The sequence below is a fragment of the Chelonia mydas genome, chromosome 1, assembly GCF_015237465.2.
Source record: "Chelonia mydas isolate rCheMyd1 chromosome 1, rCheMyd1.pri.v2, whole genome shotgun sequence".
NCBI classification, from domain to species: Eukaryota; Metazoa; Chordata; order Testudines; family Cheloniidae; genus Chelonia; species Chelonia mydas.
This window is the reverse complement of record NC_057849.1, coordinates 326847001-326861012: the sequence shown is the minus strand read 5'-3', so window position 1 is coordinate 326861012 and position 14012 is coordinate 326847001. Positions and strand designations below refer to the sequence as shown.

The following is a 14012-nucleotide window of genomic DNA, read 5'->3' as shown; positions in this document are numbered from 1 at the left end:
AAAGGGATCGATATTCAGACATAAAATAAATTGCCTCTGTATAAATCCATGGTATGGCCACATCTTGAATACTGCGTGCAGATGTGGTCACCCCATCTCAAAAAAGATATATTGGAATTGAAAAAGGTACAGAAAAGGGCAACAAAAATGATTAGGGGTATGGAACAGCTTCCATATGAGGAGAGATTAATAAGACTGGGACTTTTCAGCTTGGAAAAGAGAAGACTAAGGGGGGATATGATAGAGGTGTATAAAATCGTGACTGGTGTGAAGAAAGTAAATAAGGAAGTGTTATTTACTCCTTCTCATAACACAAGAACTAGGGGTCACCAAATGAAATTAATAGCAGCAGGTTTAAAACAAAAGGAAGTATTTCTTCACAGAATACACAGTCAACCTGTGGAACTCTTTGCCAGAGGATGTTGAGAAGGTCAAGCAGGGTTCAAAAAAGAAGTAATAAGTTCATGGAGGATAGATCCAATCAGTGGCTATTAGCTAGGATGGGCAGGGATGCAAAAACATGTTTGAAGTGTCCCTTGCCTCTGTTTGCCAGAAGCTGGGAATGGGCAACAGGATATGAATCACTTGATGATTACCTGTTATGTTCATTCCCTCTGAAGAACCTGGCATTGGCCACTGTTGGTAGACAGGATACTGGACCAAATAGACCATTGGTCTGACCCAGTGTGGCCGCTCTTATGCTATGTACAAAGCTTCCATCATGGAGAGAGAGATACAAGAGATGTTTTCTTTAAGACACTTTATTGCACTGCCAGATGTTACCAGCTCAGGTAAGGTATGTCACACACATTGCCACCTAGTGGCTGATCATTATAATACAGTTTTAGCCGTCTATCACATCGTTCCAGTCACCAGTGATTGGCTTTAAAAGAGTGGATATAACCATAACAGTAATTAGGTAATATCATAAGTAACTCAGTGAAACCAAGGACAGTAAATGGTGCCTTTAAAAAAAAATCCTGCCAGAATAGGTACCCTAGACAAATGATGGTTGCTTCTCCAGATCTCAGAAGAAATTCCCCCCCCCCACCCCCGCTCATTAAGTACTGGAGATGCTAAAAGAGTCAATAACACTTCACCGGCAAAAAGAGCTAAGCAGAGAGGAAACCCTCCCAATAGCTGTTTGGCCAGTTTAAAGTGAGTCTAGAGCTCAGCCCAGTTATAAGTAGACTGATATCTACATCATAAATTTTCTGTTGAAACACAATGTCTTGTTGAAATCAAGACTTCTTGTGGAAACATAGTTTTTGCCAATTTTATTTTGAAAAAGATCAGAAAATTTTAAAACAAATTTACACTACAGGCTGTCAGCCAAGTTTGAACCCAAGACATTCAGTACTGTCTGTTGTTTCAGACAGAGAACCAAATCTATTAGCCATGAGCAGAATCAGCTGGCTATTCTGTGTCTCAGATTCATGGGAGATGAAGGGGAAGGCACACACACACAGGCACTGAACAGTGTGCTACATTACCTCGAAAAAAACCTAATTATGCACATTTATATTACAGACCATCAATACTAATGCAAAATTCCCATTACAGTAAACTAAGCTCTGGAGACATCTTCTTCCTCTTTGTCCCAAACCTGAAAGGTTTTCATCATTAGTAACTCAAGATAAATTGGGCTCTGAATCTTCATCTTTGCAATCCTCTTCAGTCTTCATGAATAAATTCCTAAAGCTTAATCCCAGCTCTGAAGAGACACAGACAGTACCTTCCAAAATACTGCCTGCTGAGTCTTGCTTACTTGAATACTTGTCTACTGTTTCTGTTAAATCAATCACTTTGATAAACACATGAAACTGCGCTCTCCAGGGCAAATTCTACTTTTAGCGACATTGGAATAAGTGTGGAATAACTCCTTGCCAGGACTGTTTGGCCCTGTAGTCCAGTTCAGGCCTTCAGATTAGGGTTTTATCAATGTTATTAATGTCAATGAAATTGAATGTTGCCATCTCTTGATTTTATTATGATCCTTGTGTTTTTCTTAAAGCTCCAGACCCTGGAGTCATGAATTTTAGTTTTTGTTTAACTTTGCCCTCAGTGGGGTGACGTGGATAGATCATCATGGATGCTACATGGCCAAGTTGCAAAGTTTGGATCTGCATCTAAACTTCCACAGAGCTCAGGGTTCTTTAAATCCTTGTGGTTGGATTGATTAATGAGTACATCTTCAACTGAAACTGTAAGAAAGGCTGTCTTCAGCTTGGTTGAAACCAGGATGTACTACGTATTTTGGGAGAAGATTTGAGATTTCCAGCCTTTATTCCAGACACATGTGGATAAGAATCTGAATGGAACCTTTTGAAACTGACAGCTCACCACCGCCACAAATCATTTCATATTTAGGATAAGAGAGTTTGCCAATTTCACATAGACTTAATTTATAAGGTAGACCCACATTTCACAATATTCAGCCCAAACCACATGATAAACAAAAGGAAAATGTTTTAATAATTTTTTTCTAAATGTACTGTCAATCTGGTTCCACTTTTTGTGTGGCCTTGTCACAACAATCAAGAATATGAAACCATTTACAATGGTATAGGGAAGTCGGTGATTGAGATATCTAATTATATGTCTGCTGATTAAAGTAGAAGTAGTCACTGATATCCTGATATCTAGTGGAGGATATCTGAGTGAGGTTGAAAAATATTTCTCTATGGGGAGGGGGAGAAGGAGGCGGGAAGGGAGAGAAGATAATTAACCTCATTCCATTAAATAAAGCAGCATTAAAAATTATAATACTTCCTTATAGGAAATGTGAAAAAGTTAGCATTTGGCAGAATGATTCACTGGACTGAGTGATTTTAGCAAAATTAGCTAAAATTTAGCAAAAACTTTAAATTAGTTTTGGAAATGTCTTAAGAACTTTTTTTCCAGTTTAACTGACCCGCAATTAGCTCCCTAGTTGCACTTCCTATTTAACATTATTTAAGTGTTTAAGTATCCCAATGATTTAAGACTACAACATATATGTCAATTATTGCAGTATACAATGTTGTTGGTGTTGTAGACTAAGCTGTTATACAGATGTAAAGCAAAGGACCTGGTGCTGTGAATCTTCACTCTCATACAAAGTATTGCTTACTCATTAGTGTAACCTTTTGGGGTTACTCATATGAATGAAGGGTTAGCAGGATTGGATCCAAAGATTTAGCTGACAGCCAATTCGATTATCCTTTCATCTGTAATAAACTGTATAAAGAAAGGTTTCAGAGTAACAGCCGTGTTAGTCTGTATTTGCAAAAAGAAAAGGGGTACTTGTGGCACCTTAGAGACTAACCAATTTATTTGAGCATAAGCTTTCGTGAGCTACAGCTCACTGTGGAAAATACAGAAGATGTTCTTATACATACAAACCATGAAAAAATAGGTGTTTACCATTTACCAATAAAGAAAGGCTTTGTCTGTTGGAAAATGTAACTAGTTTTTTTCCCCCATATGACACTGATTAAATATAAGGAGTCAGAGACAATAAGATAGATAGGCGACATACAAGAATTTAAAAATGTTTTCTAGAGTTGAACAGCATATAAATCATAGTTTATCAACTACAGTTCTACTTCTGAATCTGATTTGATACAAGATATGTCTGGCTCCTGGATTGCAGAAACCACAAAAAACAATTCTCTGTCCAGACTGAATCAGGCCCTCTTCAGTTTCATTTGTATCCCAATTCTTTATTGTCACAAAAATTACCAGAGTATCTGCTGATTCCAAACAGAATTAGTCACACAGGAAAGAAGTTTCTTCTTTTCAAGGCTTTGTTAACTGAGTCCAGTGGCTGGATAAATAAACCGTCATACAGAGCCAAAGGCCTAAAGGCACAATACCCTGGGCAACATCCAAGTGTTTCTTAAAATCACAAACATACACAAATGCACTCCAAGCTGCAGTTTACCTTAGCTACTGTTACATTCAAAACCTTGTTGTTTTCAGTACCTTACAAGCTACAATGACAATGTCTAAAGCCAAAAAAGTATCCACTTCTTATGCAATTTAAACTCCCGGTGTCTTCATTTTGAGTCTTGCCTGCACAGACACTTAGAATTAGACAGATTTTTTTCTAAAACACATGGTAAATATGAATCAGAGCATTAAGTTACACATGCTTATACTCTCCAGTTCTGAGGTACAACATGCCAAGGGGAATAAATTTATGCCAAAGTGATATGACTCCATTGAAGACATGGAGTCTGAGCATTCTACCTGCTCTCATCTGTGGGTCCGGAGAGGAGTGCAGAGTAGGTTTGAAACAGGTCATCAGACACTACACTGGTGAGGGCCATGGCAGTGTTTAGAATGGGATTCAGACCCTCAACCTTGCAAGTGGGGGGACACCTCACAGCTAGGGCTGCTCATCAGGACCAGTAGCTGTACCGATCAGATCTGAGACCCAGCAGAAGGGAGCCTGAGACCCAGCAGAGGGGAGAGGATCTAATGGGAGTTAATACCATCTTAGTAGCATCATTATGATCAACATGCCAGGATCTCTAGTAATTTTAGAGAAGAATATGACCCACACACTAAGATCTCAGCATTCCTGAGGTTTACTGGGGCCCACCAAAAAGAAGGAGAAACACAAAGGTAATTACACCTGTAGAAAGATGAAAGTAAATGGTTCTGATTCTGCTCTTACTTATGCTAGAGTAAATCAGGAATGATCCCTTACCTGACACCAGTATAAGTAAGAAGAAAAAAATAAGGTTCAAGTGTCTTCACATACTGTGTTGAGCTAGATGAACATACTGGCTGTGGATTCTGAGAAACCGAGTCTCTAAACAGAAAGTTTCAACTAGCTCAAAGCACATATACTAGCTCACAGGTAGTATATGTGATGTTCTCCTGGTTTTATCTGGACCGGTCATCTGCTAGGTGACTCCAATCCTTGACTCTGGGAGCCAGCCTTACCCTGCTCTGCGGTGAGAACCCCCACTCTCGGGCTGTTCACGCACAGCCTCTGGCATGTAAGCTGCTCCCAGCTACGTGAGTGAGCACTTTTGGCCAGCTGCTGCCTAGATTGTGCAACCAAATGACACTAGCCAATATCTCCAGTCCCAGACACAACCCAAGGAACCTCCGCCTTGCAGAGTCCAGTTATGCCCACTGGACGCTGCAAGCTTGATTGAGTTCATCAATTTATCAAAGAAATTGATATGTACCAGGCTTGTTAACCCAACGGGAGTCTCTGACTTGCTTCAAACCAAAAGCTCTGCTTCAGGTAGAATAAACAAACAAAGTTATTAACTACAAAATATAGATTTTAAGCAATTATAATGCAAAGCACAACAAGTCAGATTTGGGCAAATGAAATAAAAGCAATATGCATTTTAAGATGATCTTATCACTTTCAGTGCCCTTATAAACTTAAATGCTACTCACCACAGGTTAGCTGGTTGTCCTTCAGCTAGGCTCTCCCCTTTGATTAGCGCTTCAGATGCTTGGTGGTGATGTCTGTAGATGGAGGTGGAAGAGAGAGAGCATGGCAAACATCTCTCCCTTTTATCATGTTCTTTCTTCCCTCTTGGCTTTGCACCCCTCCCCCCTTCAGAGATAGATGAGCATTACCTCATTGTAGTCCCAAACTGACCAAGGGAAGGGGGATGACTCACTCGAGAGTCCAACAGATCCTTTGTTGCTGCCTAGGCCAGTGTCCTTTGTTCCTGTGAGGCTGGGCTGGGTTTGTCCATACATACCCTGATGAGGTGTGAACAGCCCCCCTGCTCCTGGAGAGTTTTGTCTGGGCTTGTTTTAAGCAATGAGGACACATTTTCAGCCTCATAACTATATATATGAAATTACAGCCTATAACATTACTGTAACAACAATGCTCAGTGCATTATGAGCCTTCCAAAGATACCTGACATGACAAACTTTGTATTGAATACCACACAATCATATTATAAGGATGAACAGGGGGTGCAAGATGTCCCCCTTACGTACAGAGTGTCACAGTATAGTACTAGAAGTTCAAGTAATATTCATGAATAGTTTATTCAATACTTATCACAAGTATTTTTTTCATCATTATTCAACCAGCTCTATATATGGTAAAATATTCATAACATATATTTTTGGGGATTTTTTTTCTGTCACCCTGCCCATAAGTTATTGGGTGATCAGCTCAATTGGTGAAATCCTCACTCTTTTGACATCACTGGCAAGGATCCCACTTTAATAAGGCCAGGATTTCACCATAGATATTTGTACTATTGAAGAAATACTGGGCAAATTCAACTTTTGTTAGAGTCCATTGACTTCAATGGTGTTATGACAGGATTAAATGGGCCCACCATGTAAACACCTCAGTGCCGGAGGCAGCATTATAAAAAATAAATAAAACTCAGCAGGACACTGGGACATACATTCACTCAGGGGCTGGTCCTGATGCCATTATAGCTGATGGCAGAACTCCCATTAACTTCAATGGGTGGGGGGGGGGGGCAGGCTTTTATTGTGCATTAGCAAAGAATGTCATGACCTCTTTTCATCTGACCTTTAGGAGAATAACCAATAACATTGTTGGACAAAAGGTCTCTCTCTCTCTCTATCTACACGCAGTGTGGGTGGGGAGGGAGAGAGCTTATTCTTCTGTCCCCAGCTCCTGGTCTCCTCTAGCCCCTTGGGTGCTGAACACTGTAAACGATGAAAAATAAGTTGTCATTTTTCTGTGGTTGAAAGAAATACAGTGTATGTAAGGTTTGAGTATGAATGCAAGTTAGTTAGCTTGAATATACACTTATTCTCCTCCTTCTTCCCCAAGTTACTACTTATGAGACTCATCTGTGGTGCTGTATCACCCAGGTTAGAATAATAAACTGTAGGATTTGTAGGTAACTTTTTCTTGGTTTTAGCACAGATACTCTCTCTCAAACTTTATATTCTCATACTATATTGTTATTTTTATAGTCTTTATAGGGTCATATGACTGCATTTGTTTTATAGGGAACAGCCCAAAATTAAACAGTTAAGTTAAAGAAAGAATCCAAAGAAGGATACACAAATGCTAAAAGGATTCAAATCCAAGTAAAGACTGAAAAGACCTACTGCAGAGGTTCTCAAACTTCTGAACTGGTGATCCCTTTCACATAGCAAGCTTCTGAGTGCAACTCCCCTTATACATTAAAAACACTTTAAAATATATTTAACACCATTATAAATGTTGGAGGCAAAGCAGGGTTTGGGGTGGAGGCTGACAGCTTGCAACCCCCTATGTGTCCCCCTAAGGGGTCCCAAACCCCAGTTTGAGAACCACTGACTTATTGGATCAAAAACCATCTCCCTGAAAGGGAGGTGTGTAATATATAATAGTCCTTCCAAGACAGAGGACATAGATGCTACTTAACTGATTCTAATTTTGATCTTAGCCCAGAGCCTGAAAAGAACAATTAAAAGGCTTGAACTAGGACAGGATATCAACAGAATGTAATACATGCAGGTTGAAGAAAAAAAGCTTAGAGGATATGATAACAAGGCAAATATGTAGGAAGCATTAAATATGCTCAGGATATTGTAAAAATGAGTAAGTAGAGAATATTTAAGAAAATATTTGTTATCAAGATATCCAGAACGTTAAGGGAGCTTCTAGAGATAAAAGCACTGTGGATTAAATTCAGATTTGAAGTGGTAGCATAAGAGTGCATCTTACTTTTTTATTACCATAGTCAGCCAGTGCACCAGTTTTCTCATTAACTGGCCAATTTAGCCCTCTGAACCAAAGTCTCCCCCTTCAGCAGTAAACAATCCTCCCCTCCCTATCTGGACCTGGGAGCATCTTCCTTCCTTTTCTCAGAGACTCACTACTCTTCATGCATAGTTCCCAAATGACTTTGCCAGCTCCACCTATAATTTCCTCTCAGGCTTCTATTGCAGGCTTCTTCTTTAAGCTCTTTCCCCTTGGAAAGATGAGCACTTTAGTCCTTTCATAGTCTCTTCCTTACCTAAACAATTTCTGCCTCCAACACACCCTACCTTTTCCCTATTCTCTGCTCAGCTGAGGAAAGCAGGCCTTTTTATCCCCAGCATGCTTCTGCAGCAGTCTACAATTCCCATGATTACTGGGCTACATGACCTAGAATCCCAAGCTCAGCCTGTGACAGGAAGCAAATTCAAAATAGCTGCACCTGCTTAAACCATGTCTGAATCTGGCCCTAGGAATTCAAAAGCTGGCTAGGATAAAACAGTGTTATTGGTCAATGTTGCAGCAGTGCAGGAAGGAAGTATTCAATGCCCTACTAGCAGAGCTGTGCAAAACTCAGCCATGTCAGTTCATAAGAATTCATCAAAACAGTTTTGTTTTATTAATCATGATTATCAATCATGAGGTAGTATCTTTTATTGGACCAACTTCTGTGGGTGAGAGAGAGACAGGTTTTCAAGTTTTCACAACTCTTTTTCAGGTCTGGGAAATGTTCTCAGAGTGTCCCAGCTAACTACAAAGTGGAGCAGATCGTTTAGCATGAGTAATTAACACATATTTCAAGGGACCTTCATGGTGAAGTGATCAGTGAAGCGCCTCTCCAGTCACAGGAGGAAAAGGAGGGGTGGGGGAAGCAAAAGTGTGGTGGTGGAGGAGTTAGTAGATTATAGATTGTTGTAAAACCCTCCAACCCCCCCAGCACCCTCCTTTCCCCTCTTTATGGCTAGAGAGGTGTTAACTGGCCATTTCACCTTGAAGGTCCCTTGAAATATGTTTCAGAGTAGCAGCCGTGTTAGTCTGTATTCGCAAAAAGAAAAGGAGTACTTGTGCTAAACAATCTGTTCCACTTTGCATTTAGCTGTGATGTTCTGAGTACATTTCTCAGAACTGAAGAAGAGCTCTGTGTAAGCTCCAAAGCTTGTCTCTCTCATGAACAGAAGTTGGTCCAATAAAAAGTATCACCTTACCCACTTTGCCTCTCTAACATCCTGGGATCAACCCAGTACAACACTGCATACAATCTATTAATAATCATGTTTACTATGGTAGTGCCTAGAGACCAACTAAGAATGGAGCCCCATTGTGGTAGTTACTACACAAAACAGAGTACTAGACAGTCCTTGTTTCAATGAGCTTACACTCAAAACAGAGAAGATAGACTCAGGGTAGGGGAAAAGAGTACAACATACGTACTGAGTAGGGTGACCATATGTCCTGTTTTGGCTGGGACCGTCCCTTTTTTAAGCCCTGTCCTGACTTTTTGGCAAAAGATGGCATTTGTCCCATTTGCTCTTGCCAATGTGCTCAGCTGGCAACAGCAAATGGGACAAATGCCCACTTTGTCAAAAAAGTGGGATGTGTGGAGGAGGTTGAATGGTGATGCCAGCCCGCACAGGGGGAGGCAGGGCTCAGGTGGAGGCAGGCAGGGCTTGGACCACCCCAAACGGGGAGGAGGGCTCGGGCCAGCCCCATGCAGTGTCCCATTTTCCCTTTCGGAAATATGGCCACCCTAGTGCTGAGTGAACAATGTGATGGCAGCAAATGTCACGGTGGATCCATTAGATATAAATAAAATGTGGTAGGATTTAGTTAAATGGAAAGAAAAGTGAAGGGACACTGAAGGGAAGAGGGTGAGGGTGAGAGGGCAGGAGAGAAGAGGAGGGTAAGAGGGCAGATGAGGAGTCAGGCTGAGGTAAAGAGACTGCAACAGAGGGGGCAAGATGGAGTTGCTGCAAACAGCCAATAGGCAGAATGCAAAGAAAATAAGTCAAAAATGAAGGAACTTCTCTGATATCATCAGTGTCCATTGCTGTTTATTTTCTGTGGGACTAACACACCCAATATTTATTTTGATTTTGGTTCTAATTAATCTGAAAAATGTGAGGAAAGACCCAGCCACAATTGCCAGTTTTCAGTTAATTTTGCAAATGTAAGCAGTGTCAGGATGAGCTCCACCCTGACATCTGGTGGTGAGGTGTGGCAAGTTGTGGAAAAGAACTTCAGGGGCCGATCTCATTTGCATAGGCACACCCACCCCACCTAGAATGAGGCCATAGCTGCCCAAATGGTCACTTTGGCTGCTGTGGGATCCCCAGTGTCTCTGTTATTGGGGCAGGAAGAATAAATTGTTATTACCCTGATTATGGGAATTGTGCTTGGAACTGTACTTGGCCTTTTATTATGATGGAGGGATTCACCATCAACTAAGTAGCACTCGCTAGGCAAGGGTCATGGGTTCCAAAACTCTGTGAATTGAGAGGGGCTGGGGACAAGTATTAATACTTGGTGGTATGGGCCCCTTGGTGAGGGCCTTACATGCTAATTGCACTTCCTCCTCTCTCCACTGTGGAATATCAGAGCTAATTTTGATTTCGTTAGAAGTCTAGTTACAGGCTGCTGAGCTCACTTTGGGCTAACAGTGCACCAGCACTGGGGCTCCGCTACTACAAGCTGAATTCACCTAAGAGCTGAAATCACTGAGTGTTGTGTTAAGTAGTGGGGGAGCCTGAAGATATATTGTGGAGCAGTTTGCGGGACGGCTGGAGTGCCTTGTGGACAGGCTGGTGAAGCAGTTCGTAGGACGGCAGGAGCTGCTGGTGGGATGCGGAGCAGTTTGTGGATGGCGGGAGCTGCTTGTGGGTCGGGGAGCGGAGCTGAGCGAAGGAGTTCGTGGGGCAGCTGGTGGAGCAGAGCGAAGCTATGGAGCGGTCAGCTTCAGATCATGTAAGGTGCCTCTTACCTCCGTCCCATCTCCACCGAGGTTGGGAGGTAAAGCTCCACAGATAAACTTTCGAACTCTGGGGCTGCCCTGACCAGGGACAGAGACTTTTGGGTCATTGGACTTTTGGGACTTTGGGTGATTTGGGGTTGCTGGACTCAAGAACCAAAGGGAAAGGGGCATGCCCCAATTTGCTTGGGGTGGGTTTTTTTTTGCTCATGGGTTGTGTTATGAATCCTGTTGGTGGTGTTTCCCCAACATAATGCCACATTGTTTCTCTCTGTTATTAAGAGGCTTTTTGCTACACTCAGACTATGTGCTTGCGAGAGGGGAAGTATTGCCTCTTGGAGGTGCCCGGGGGGTGGTATATATTTGTCCCAGGTCACTGGGTGGGGGCTCTAGCCGGTTTGCATTGTGTTATTGGAATGGATCCCCTAGATATTGAACCCGGCCCTTGTTGCTGCCAACTCTGACGGGCAGAAGGGTTACACAAATCTCCATCTGAAACAATAAAATCAACTCACTTTTCCATCTCCAGGTGTTGCATTATACCACTGTGACACAACATCACCATATATATGACAGCATCGTGTGGAGCCTGAAATAAATACTTAATTCTTAATTCTTCCTGTAAAACTGGATGACAGAATGAACCATGACTGACAAAGGAACCAGTAAGAGAAATATTGTTTTATTATGCATGTTTTTCCATGCATGCTGAATTTAATTTTATATCAAAGAATATACTTATAACCACAATGAGCTATTTTACTTTTTTGCTATTGCTCATTTTGGTCAACCATCAGATCTTAGAAGCAAGAGAATTGTTTCTAATTAAGAAGTCAGTCATTCGCTAAAGCAGAAAGTAAAAACTGGCAGATTTCAGAACTCTAATGTTTATGAACCACAGTTTCTTTTCTACGATACCTGGCTCAAATGACTCCCTTTAAGCATTAAGCGTAGTCCATAAATTACATTTCAAACGTTAAACTTACAAAAAGGACTCCATCCATAAAAATGTCATGGTAGATTTTCTAAGGGTACTTCACATTAATGCGGAGAATTCTCCAAATTTGAATAAAAGCTGAATTGTTCACATTTATCAAAGCTTTCTTCTTTGTGGACAGATGGCCAGCTTGCCATTAGATCCCCTGAGGGAAGGAGGGGAGAGAAGTGTTCACTCAAGAGTGCCAGACTACAATGCATGTTGTTCATAAAGGACTGATCTAAATTCCCTGCTGTCTGTTCAGCATCTATTTTAAGACTCTCACCTAACTCTCACTGAAACCAATGGACTTCAACGGAAATTGGAACAAGCCATATGTAAAGATGCGATGTGTGAGGAAAGGTTGAAAAGGGGAGCTTCTGTGACATGCATTTACTCTCTTTATGAATGGGGATTTAGAGTGAAATTGTGTGGCAGGAAGAAAGAGCTTTAAATTTTGCCTAGTTCTCTCTTTGATACTTTGGACTACAAAGCTTAACCCACTGGATGCCTTTGAAAGATGTACCAGTCACAGGGTGACTGGGCCCTTTAAGGGGATACAGGCCATTACCTGAGGTGAGTGGCCATGGGTGGGGCTGGTAAGGAATATCAGCCTAGGAAAGAGTTAGTGTACATCCAGTGAGGGGATTGGCCTGATACACCCGGAGGGCACATGGTAGCTGAGGAAGGAAGTTAAAACAGGAAGTACAGGGCAGTCAAATGAGAGAAGGCTCTGGGGAGGTGGCTGGTGAAAATCAGGGGTAAGGGGTTTTGGAGAAGCTGCAGGGGAGAATTATTTCCTGTGGTGGACACTGGGAAGGGATAAGACTCGAGCCAATGCCCTGAGAACAGGGTGAGGGATTGAGAGGAATAGGAAGAGACACTGGAATTCCAAGCCCTGTAGGTAGGGGTGTGAGTGGTTTGATAGCATTATTTATCACTGTTTGGCCAGAAAGCCTGGCCTGAAGATAGACCCCAGGAGGGAATAGAAGATATTTGAGTTAAATATTTGGGGCTTTGAGGACAATAGTGAGCCCAGAAGGGTAGAACTCTAGAGGAACCTGGATGGGGGAGCCTACCACAGAAGATGATAGGCCACAGGCTAGGGCACTTCAGCTACCTGGCCTGTTACAGTACCCTGTTGGGACAAATCCTCGGCTGCTATAAATTGGCCTAGCTCTATTGGTTGCAACGGAGCTCTGCTAAAAATTGATTTAGGATTGGTCCCATTATTCTGAGTAGTATGGAAAGTGGTGGGGTGTACAGAATGGATACAAGTAATCATGTGGAAACTACTTTAGAGTTTATTTGCACTCAAGTTACCTAACAGCAGAGAAGGACTATTACTGAAAGTCTTTCCTTGGAATATTGGTTCAACATTTTAAATCCATTTGTTTTGTTTTGACTGTTTCCATTCTCCGCTTCCCGTGACATTAATTGGCATGACTTCTGTTATGGACTATGTTAAATTATGTTTTTGTAATAAACTGGAGCAAGGAGGGGAATTATTTAGGCACAAGAGATGTTGCTGAGTCCTCGGGATGCCTGAAAGGGGAAACTGAGGTGGGTGCATCTATTCTGCCCCAGAAGGGTGCTGAAGACAGGTTCACTCTGACAGCCATCCTTTGCATTTTAAGTGAGTGGCAGGATGACTGACAGCTGTTTGTTGCTCATAGGTACAATAAAGCTCCACTCCTTGAAGGGTCATTGCATATTGTTTGCACCTGGTTACCCCCTTAGCAAGCTTTGTCTCCTGTGCTTTACCCTTATTGTAGAAAGCTCCCCAGTACCAGAGGAGCAGAGATATCAATCACAGTGTTCATCCTAGAGCATTAGTCAGTTTTTTAGATACCATGGGCCCAGCCCATTAAGTGCCTTGAAGATAAGGACTGAGACCTCAATTTAAGATTCTGAAGGAGACAAGTACAGGGAGCAGAAGGTAGGTTTGATATGCTTGCAATAGGAACTGTTTCTAAGGAGATGTGTGGTAGCATTCTATACTGGTTGGAATTTCCGGAGCACTAAAGGCTTCGTGCCCATGTATATCACATTGCTGTAGCTCAGCTGAGAGGTGATGAAGACATAAACAACTGAGGTCAGGTCATTGCTTGTCAGGATGGGACAGAATCTCCTAGCCTCCCCCGAGATGGCAGAAAGCATTATATGTGGATGCTGCTCTATAAGACCTTACCACCCGTGAGGGATCCAGGAGCACTCCTGAGCTATGGATTGAAGTGTGGCACTGTAGTGTGGCCTCTGCCTCAGTGGGTCTGCAATGCCCCTCAGTCAGTGTCCCCCTCCCAGGGCTACACAACTCCACTCACTACAGAGGAGACTTGCCAGCCCTTCTGGCAGGGCTCTATTTA

At 42.1% G+C, this 14012-nt stretch overlaps 1 long non-coding RNA gene across 1 annotated transcript; it reads right to left on the bottom strand.

The window, feature by feature from the left end:
• Nucleotides 1–5406: 5406 nt before the first annotated feature.
• Nucleotides 5407–8011, bottom strand: LOC122462361. Its single transcript, XR_006284864.1, has 3 exons — nt 7673–8011; nt 6521–6660; nt 5407–5478 (listed from the first exon to the last, which is right to left on the bottom strand). It is a non-coding gene; the product is annotated as an uncharacterized LOC122462361 (long non-coding RNA).
• Between the last annotated feature and the right edge of the window lie 6001 nt (nt 8012–14012).